Source organism: Lytechinus variegatus, chromosome 6 (assembly GCF_018143015.1).
Source record: "Lytechinus variegatus isolate NC3 chromosome 6, Lvar_3.0, whole genome shotgun sequence".
Lineage (NCBI taxonomy): Eukaryota > Metazoa > Echinodermata > Echinoidea > Temnopleuroida > Toxopneustidae > Lytechinus > Lytechinus variegatus.
In genome coordinates, this window is record NC_054745.1 from 3,812,988 (window position 1) to 3,823,168 (window position 10,181).

The following is a 10,181-nucleotide window of genomic DNA, read 5'->3' on the forward strand; positions in this document are numbered from 1 at the left end:
AGGGCCACCAAGACAAGTTCAAGTTCAATTCTATTTTAGATCTATATATTTGTAACCACTCACGCCTATGTGTATACTTGAGCAGAGAATGAAATATAAAAAAAAGCATACATTTCATCATCTTGATTCTCTTATAGCTGAAGGTGGAGGACGGTTTGAGTTTTAGATTTTAGCTCTCCTTGGAAGTGTTTTATCAGCGTTTTTGGTCTGACAACTTTCCTTTATAACGCTAGGCTGAGAGGCACTGCTATCGTAGTACTTTCAGATAAAACGTCTGACAAGTCCTTTCATGAAACGCTCCCCCGATACATCATTGTAAAAAATGAGAGTTAGATTTTTCGTCTTTTAAACACTTTCCATTTCCAAGTTGACTTTCCTGGGGACTGTTTCATGGAGGAAACGTTCAGTGATTTTGCACCAGCTGATGTAATCTTAGCCAATCAGGTGCAAGGATTTCAGTAGCTTATAACGGTTGCCAGTGAAAAAATCACTGAGTGTTTGTTTCATGGAAAGCTCCCGTGGGCTCTGTAACAAAAAGGTTTGTGATACATTGCATATATGAGAGAACCACACTGATTGGTCCCTGGTCAGTATTTTAAACCTAATGCGCATGTAACATTGATCTTGATTGGCCAGTCCATTTAGCGATTGATCGCTAATCTTTGTGTTACGGGGCCCTGATGTGATTTATTTATATTTTGTACATTACATGCAATGTAATTGCGATACCTGTACGGCGTAATCAATACGTGCATGTAAATTCTGTACAGGGACTTTCATATTTCTTGTTTTAACGATATACCGACATGTGCAATTCTTTCTATTATTATAATGTGAAATATACATTCTTATGTGTGTAGTACATGAGTAGGAAAATGTTTATGATTATCGTATAATTCAATGAACTTGTTATTGCCATGATTATATTGTATAAATATAAGTTAATATATCTCGAAATTACTTGTATTCTTATTGTGTCAATGATAAATCATTGACGCTTACTTTCGTAGTATGGACCATCTGGGCAATCTGAACACGGATGTGGAATTTGCAGTTTTCAATTCAGTTCAATTTCATTTCATTATCCAGTGTGGAAGTTTGTTTTACTCACATTGACATGTCATGAATTACTTATGTACCATGTAAGAACTGTATGCAGTCATACAGAATGACATAAGGCAGGTTTGCCACAGAATTTTGCCGCATTTGCACAGAATTTTGCCGCATTTGTGCCCCAGAATTACGAAGTTATCATACTACCGACAGGTCCAAGAATTTTATGCTTGAATCTGTGATGGGCTTTGCCGAGTTCTATGCCCCTTAGAGTCTAGAAGTAACTATCAACCATTAGACAGCTGAAGTCTTGTCGATTTAGAGGAGTTTTTTAAACATTAAAAACATTATGGTTTCTCCTCTTTCACAGATGACGAACCATCTTCTATTCTTCAATGTATTATTCCCCCCAAATTGGGGTTTATGGTTTTAATGATTTTCGGAATCGTTAAAAAATTGCAAATTTTGCATATATGTAGATGCTTTTGATTACTCGATTCTGATTATTTCTGAAATATAAGTATAATCATATATTTCAGTGAAAATCGTATTAATGGTAAAAATCAAGTGTTATATCCTTATTTGTTTTGTTTTTTATATGGGAAAGAAATGAAAATTAGCAAGTGTCTGTTCTAGGAGCATTGCATTCGGCAGTTGAGCTACAAGCATCAAAGAAGACTGTCTGCTTAACCTGGTGAAGACTGAATTCAGTAATTCCCCTAGACTTTGTACAGGGATTGCCTGGTTCGAGTCGGTAGTGGGTTAATTGTCTGGACCTCTGTCTCATCTTCTTCATCCATCAAGTATATGCTCTTGAAACATATGTATTTGATTCATTATAATACAACCCACTTCAGGTTCATACTAAATATGAATGTGTTATAATATATGTTTGTGTAAAAAAGATATATGTTTAGAGATCACAAATTCACCATTGCCAGATAACTTTGTATGTATGAGTTGTATTTTGTACATTTTCCTTTTCTACATGGCTTATTTTATTCTTATTTATAATTATTGTAGGTATGTATTCATCTTCACAAGGTCTCAATTAATAGGAAATAATGAGCTATAATAAGCACACAAAAAGTGTATATATTTGGATGGTTTGAAAAGTTTAAGATCAGCCACATTGTGTGAATAAAAAACATTATCAGGGGGCTATTTTATGATAAAAGTAAAATTTTACCGTTAACAGAGGGACCTAGATGCCATACATTTGAATTCTAATGGCTGAAAATGCTAGTTTTGAATTCCAATGACTGATAGAACATACCTTCCAATGACCTGGGGGCTGTTTCATAAAGCTGTTCGTAAGTTAAGAACGTCTTTAAGAACGGCTGGTGAACCTTTCTTACTCGCTAAATAATGACAAACGAACATTAATGGTGAATATCATTTACCACAAGAAAGGATCACCAGCCGTTCTTAAAGTTGCTCTTAAAGAACAAGTCCACCCCAACAAAAACTCGATTTGAATAAAAAGAGAAAAATTCAACAAGCACAACAGTGAAAATTTCATCAAAATCGGATGTAAAATAAGAAAGTTATGGCATTTTAAAGTTTCGCTTATTTTCAACAAAATAGTTTCGCTTATTTTCAACAAAAATATGAAATATTTTGATTTTCTCGTCATTGTCATGTAAAATTAAGTTTTATTCCTCCCTAAACATGTGGAATTCCATTTTTTTAACATTTTGTGCTTCAGGCAAGGAGGTCCTAATTGTCAAATTCGTAAAAATTGAAATATTGTATAATTCAAACAATAAAATACAAAAGAAATAGTGAGTGAGTGACATCATCAACTCTCTCATTAGGATGTAACTGTCTCGTTCGTATAACTATTTTGTTGAAAATAAGCAAAACTTTGAAATGTCATAACTTTCTTATTTTACAGATCCGATTTTGATGAAATTTTCAGCATTGTGCTTGTCTGATTTTTCTCTATTGATTCAAATCAACATTTTTCTGAGGTGGACTTGACCTTTCACTTACAAACAGCTTTATAAAACACCCACCTGTACACTTTTATAAAGGCCCTTTCACCTCGTTCCGTGCAAGCCTTGCGGGTGACTACTTTTGCTTCTCGCAGATTGCCCGCATCTCACACACAGATGCCCGCAGAAGCGCACGCAAAGTCTGAGTTGCACGCAGAATTGAACATGGCTCGAAACTTTCTAGTGGGTGAGTTGCGGGCAATCACCCACAAGGTTTGCATGGAACGATGTGACACGGCCGTAATATTGGAATGTTAGGTGATACTTGAGTATGATTTACATGATTGCTGACCCCTTTATTTAAACGTTAGACTGGCCATTCTCAGGGTCCCACAGTCATGGAAAATCCTGTAAAAATTTGTTGTCATGTAAAGTCAGGGAATTCAAAAAATTTGTGAAAAGTCATGGAAAATTCATGGAATGGCATTTACTTCTTGGCTATGGCAGCTTTTTAGTTTGTCGTATCTCGCAACTCTTGTACTCTGATCATACTCTGCTATCATGATTGGTGTTCATGACTTCCAGTTTTGTGACATCCCAAATTCTACATAACTCCCGGGAAGTCATGGAAAGCAGCAATTTAGTCATGGAAAAGTCATGGAATTCTGTTTTCAAAATTCTGTGGGAACCCTGTATTCTGTTTCTGGATGAGTATTTGACTCATCGATATTGATGTAAATTTTCTTCTGTTCGTTTTCTCTGTGCTGAGAATTTTGAGATACGTTTTGGTATTTCAAATACAGGTCAGAAGTGTAGTGAAATTAGAATTAATATATGCATATTACTATCATGATGAATGTGGTTGTTATATACAATAAAACAACAAAATCATTACAGTCAAACAAATGTGTTTATACTCTATTTTTTTTTCATTTTATTTGATATTGAATTCAGCGCTGTGAATGTGGGTGTTTCATTTGTTTCATTTTCTTTTTATTTGTTCTTCCTCTGTTTGCATATTATTATGTTTATTTGCTTTTGACTCTGTCTTTGTCTTGTCTGAATTACTCCCACATGCACGTAGTATTGAATTCAAATGAACTAGCATGGTGATGATGATAATTATGATAATGATAATTAAGTACTAATGATAGTAATGATGACAATCATAATAGTGATAATAATGATGTAATAATAATAATAATAGCAATAATGATACTACTACTACTACTACTACTTCTACTACTAATAATAATGATACTACTAATAATGATAGCAATAGCAATAATAATAATAATAGTAAATAATGATAGCAATAAAAATAATAGTAAATAATGATAATGATAGCGATAATAATGACTAGAATGATGATAACTATGATAATAATAACATTATGAATAAAAGTAATAATAATAATCATTATCATCATTGCTGTTATTCTTATCATCATTAATATATTGTATTAGGCCTATTCCTGTTAATATTTATTTTGGTAGAAGTGCTTATTGTTGTCACATTTTACCAATGTGCATAGGAGACTAGGATTTTCATGGGCATGCTTACCTAAGAAATTAGGGGGTGGGGATTTTAAAAAAAGGGATAGAAAAAAGAGAGGATAAAATGAGACGAGACATTTATTTGGAAACAAGAAGGAAGAATTATAGAGAGTAAAACGGGATGAATCTTTTCAAGGATATAAGAAAATGAGGCTGAATTAAATTGAATTGCTCCAGATCAATATGAGAGAGCTAGGGGCTTGCATGGTGGCCTGGGGAAAGGAAAGGGAGCTGAAGTGAGTGAGGGAGCTAGGAGGAGAATGAGAAGGTAATAGAAAAGAAGAAGAAGACTTATAAGAAAAAAGAAGAAAGACAGGGAGGAGAAAAAGGAGGAGGAAAAATAAAAGAAGAAAGGCTGAAGAAGAATGTCACTGAGGAGGAGGAATAAAATGATAGGCATATATGATCATATAATAATAATACATGAGATTTATATAGCGCACTTTCCATCGAAGCGCTCAAGGCGCTTCAGAGCAGAACAACAAAAACTGTTTACATATTTCGATATAATACATATTTTAAACATTTCATCATAATTTTATATGATGCATGGGGATTAAAAGGTGAAGAAGTGGAAAAGTATAACATTTTATATTGCTTTCAATATGCGATATAGGCCTATGTATTTGGAATGCAAAGAATATGTAACATAAATGAAAGGCCAAGTCTCTACTTTCACACAACTGATGGCTAGAAATCCCATGTCAAGTTGAAAAAAAAATATATAGGCCTATATATTTGTCGAGAAAATATAGGCCAACCGGTACTTTTTCTTTCATCCACACGTACGCCAGCGCCTATCAATTACTGTATAGCGCGCGATGCATCATGGGACGAACGACTATAACAACCGTCCAAACAATATGGCGGCGCACTAGCGCAATCCAATATCCAACAGTGTTAAAGCCATTCAGCAATTTCGTGGTAACTAAATTAGTTTTACATTAAGTATCTTTGTTTAGTTGTGTGACTGTGTGAGTTTGTTTGTGGAGCTTGCCTTTATGCCTAACGTTATTTTTGTATTTAGTTAATCATGTCTTTTGTCAGTTAAAAATAAAAAAAGTTAGACGCTCGGCCTCGGAGTGACGGAGGCGGAGCAGCAGTCTGTCGGCTGTCGTTTCTCGGGCGAGGCTCACCCGCACTCTGTCAGGCTCAGGAGTCGGGTAACCCAGAGAGCTCCGGCCAGCCTTCGCGGCCCGGAGCTCGGGATTAATTCGTCCATGCAATTAGTAGGCAGACACGGATACTCTCCAAAATCATCATTCATGGGGTCGCCAATCATGCCAATATAATAGCACCCCAAATAAAAACTTAATAAAAGTGGAAAAAGGAAATTAATTATTTATGCATGGAAATGATGGACACTGATGTGATGGATGAATCTTAACACACAAATAATCCTGACAATCCTAGCTGAGCCTCTCACTTCTCAGCAGACTCGGGCTCAGCCAGGATTGTCACTATCTCAGGATTATTTATTCGCCCTCAGCCTGAGGGCGAGGCTGACAGTTGTCGACATGTCATGAATGATTGGAGGCACAAAAGGACAAGTCATATGTCATGTTTGTTGCGTTTGTTCTCGGTATCGATCGGTCATTTTTTTTAATTTTGAAAGAAGGAAAACAAACGAAACAGAACATTTCCTTTTCTTTGAGTCAGGTCCAGTTTGTGCCTCGATATCAGATTCAGTATTCATTGTGACTGTGGCTGTGGCCTAAATTGGAAAAAACCTTGGCCATGCAGTCATTTTCAGATTGAACATAAAATTCATGCCCCATCATGTCTGCGTATGTACCGGCCCATTCTCAGTTTCTTTTACAAACGATTTCAGGAAAATTTGTGAAATGGTTGCATTTCAGACTGCATGAAATGCCTGAAATGCAATATTTTTCTACCATTTTTAAGGCAGATTTTTTTAATGAGTAACATTAGACTCCAACAAGTTAGATCTACATGTAGGCTAGATCTATCTGTCTAAATTTGCATGTGTAAAGTTTTGGGTCATTGTGCAGGGGCCGGTGGATCCAGGATTCTCCAAAGGGGGGGGGGGGAGGGTAAATTTTTCGGAGGAAAGTTTTGACAAGCCCCCCACAATTGTAGCATATTTCGTACCCGAAAAAATTTGACAAAGCAAAAAATAAAAAAAAGGTCTTAAATTCAATTTCAAAAAAGGGACAGCACACACACCTCTGTTTTAATGGCATTTTTACATTACAAGTTTTAGTTTTGCTTCTCAAAGGGGGGGGGGGCACTTGGCCCTCCAGCTGGATCCGCGCCTGTCGTTGTGTGTCTTCTTTTATTAGAATTGCACTGTGTCTGCGGCTCTGCGTGTGTAGTAGGCCTACATACATGCAAATCTGCACGATTCAAATAAAAAGCCACAAACTTTTCTTTCAATTTTTTAATTTCATTTTTTTTTCATTTTTTTAATAAAAAAAAATTCAATTAGATTTTTGGCTCACTTATAGAAGTGTAATTATTTGTGTGTAAATTTGAAAGAAACTAAAGTTTTATTATCATTCACACACAATAAAAAAAAGAAAACCAGCCATTCCTTTATGGCTTGCATGACATTAATATAAAATTGGAACATTTGATGGTTGATTGTTTCAAAATGTTCAATATAAGATCATTTTTTGAATTAGTTTCATTGGCACACAAATATTTTGAATTTACATTCACTTTTGTGAGAGATATTGCAATTTGTTAGATGTGAATTGCGCGACGGACATTATTGAAAATTCTTGAACTGAAAAGCTCAGAAGGTACATTACTGACTTTTCATTTATGAAGTCTGGGCAATATTGACACCTAAGAGATGGGGGGGGGGGGGGGGGGGGGGGTGAGGGCATACTGGATAGCATAATCTATAAAACTCAATTCTTCTAAAAATAAGATTATGATTAATGCATACAATAATCAAAGGTTTGCTCTAATTAAGGCCCCCAAACTGCTATTTGTTTATTCACAGATTCTTTGTAGAAAATCAATATCATAATTTTGTTCTCATGAATGTATTGTTTTTTTTATTTCTGTTGTTTTTTTAATGGTTGTTTCAATTATCTGCTACTTTATTCTGTTTCTAATTGATTGAGTTTAAGCAGTAAAAATATAAGTAATGATACATTAATGACTTTGGGGGAAAAACTCAATTTGCATTGGATTTGTAAAAAAAAATGTGTTTTTAGCACTTTTGGGCTGACGTGCACTTGAGAAATGTTGCAGATTTTTGACCGAGTTTGCCATTTGTGGGACTGAGTGTGAAAAATGTGTTATTTCTTAGTAAAAGTAATATTGATTTGATACAGTAAGGCAGTCTACAAGTACATGTAAATTCAATCCAAAACAGAATACATAATTGCATGGTCGATTGCATCCAATACTTGTAATTAAAACAAAAAATCAGATGAATGATAAAGTCAAGTTCTGATGGTCAGGGTTCCCAGTCCAATCAGGGAAAATCAGGGAATTTGATACAAAATACCTCAAATGCTGAAAAATGCCTCAAATGAGGGAAAAATCAGGTAATTTTGATTGGCCCAAAAGTCGAAAGGATAGTCAGTTATATCTTGTTGCATATCAAAACAACATCCATTGAATGACTAGTTATGGTGGAATTAGTTTTACAGTAATGATTACTGTTTTTATACTGAAAATACATGTAATTCACTGCAACAGCATACAAAAAATGTGAAGCTGGGAATGGGTTTAAATAATCATCAGGGAATTTTTAAGCCATTAAACTTTTAAAGGAGAAATATATTGATTATGAATGTGGTCTTATTATATATCAATGGAAAGGTAATGATGTGGGGATCATCAGTGGGTCATTCAAAAATACCGAAAATAATACAAAAAGGTGAAAATCGCCGATTAAAAAACGCTAAAATGCCCCTCCGAAATATGCCTCGCATCGGTCTCTGAATTGACTGGAATTTGATGACGTCACTGTCTGTACGAGAGGCGTGATTGGCTCTCCCACGTGAAGCTCCACTTGCATGCAAAACCTGTTGCGTGGGTACTTTTTCTCCACACTGTCACTGAATACTTCTATCACGAAATGAAAGAAAACCCAGAAGTTTATCTAGATTTGGATTTTCAAATTGATGATTTTAAAGATGAAGAGAATGATGATGAAGTGAACAACACAGTGAGGTAGTTGGAGGTAAATAATGGGGGAACAATGCCGATGATTATGATGAAAATTCAACTTGCCTGACGATCACAAGTAAAGTCATGTACATGCCGATTCGCTACCAACTCATGAAGCTGCTGCTACAAGTGGTAGCTATACGTACACCGCGCGGGCCCAATTTAATCCATGAAAATGAATAACCACATCCAGAGAGAGTCTATAGAGTCTATCATAAGAAGGAAAATAATGATATAACTGTACTTACAAACAAGTGAATAATCCGAATTAACCTGAAAGCAAATCAACTCAACGAATAGCAGCAGACGATATGCACCGACGATAAACTTCATGTGGCTGGGATAGATTGTCACTCGTTCTGTTTGTAATTTGTAACTCATTAATTTGACAAAATTACGAAACTCGGGGAATTATTTATATCTATAAAAATATAGTAACATCTCTTATTATTTTTTGTATTACGATAAAACCTCTTTTGAAGGAAAACGTTGAGATAAACTAAAATTACTTTTAAATCCCCCCAACATGCGTAGCTTGTATGTCATTGCAAACAAACCATCGCAAACATGCACGTATTCCTTTCCTTGCTGATTGAGAGCTGTGCAACACGTGCATAGATCTATTCTCTCAGTCTCAGCCAAGGCGAGCAAACAATACGGCATGTGTTGTTGTGATGGTTTGTTTACGATCACATAATGCTACGCATGATGGGATGATCTTTTACATCTAATTTTAATTTACCTCAACGTTTTCCTTTAAAACAGGTTTTATCGTAATTCAAAAAATGATAAGAGATGTTACTATATTTTTATATAGAATAATAATTCCCCGAGTTTCGTAATTTTGTCAAATTAATGAGATAAAAGTTACATCTAACAGAACGAGTGACAATCTATCCAGCCACATGAAGTTTATCGTCAGTGCATATGCCATATCGATATTCGTTGAGTTGATTTGCCTTCAGGTTCGGATTATTCACTTGTTTGTAAGTACAGTTATATCATTTTCCTTCTTATGATAGACTGTCTGGATGTGGTTATTCATGTTCAGCATGAATTCAATTTGGCCCGCGCGGTGTAGCTAGCACTTCCAGCAGCATGAATTGGTAGCGAATCGGTATGTACATGACTTTACTTGTGATTGTGTTGCAAGTTGAATTTTCATCATCATCATCGGCGTAATTCCCCCAATTTACCTCCAACTACCTCACTGTGTTGTTTCACTTCATCATCATTCTCTTCATCTCAAAATCATCAATTTGAAAATCCAAATCTAGATAAAATTCTGGGTTTTCTTTCGATCATTTCGGGATCGAAGTATTCAGTGACAATGTGGAGAAAATGTACCCTTGCAACAGGTTTTGCATGCAAGTGGAGCTTCACGTGGGAGAGCCAATCACGCCTCTCGTACAGACAGTGACGTCATAAAAAATCCCCAATTTCGCGGACGTAATTCTGCGTGTTTGAAGCATTCAGAGAGAGA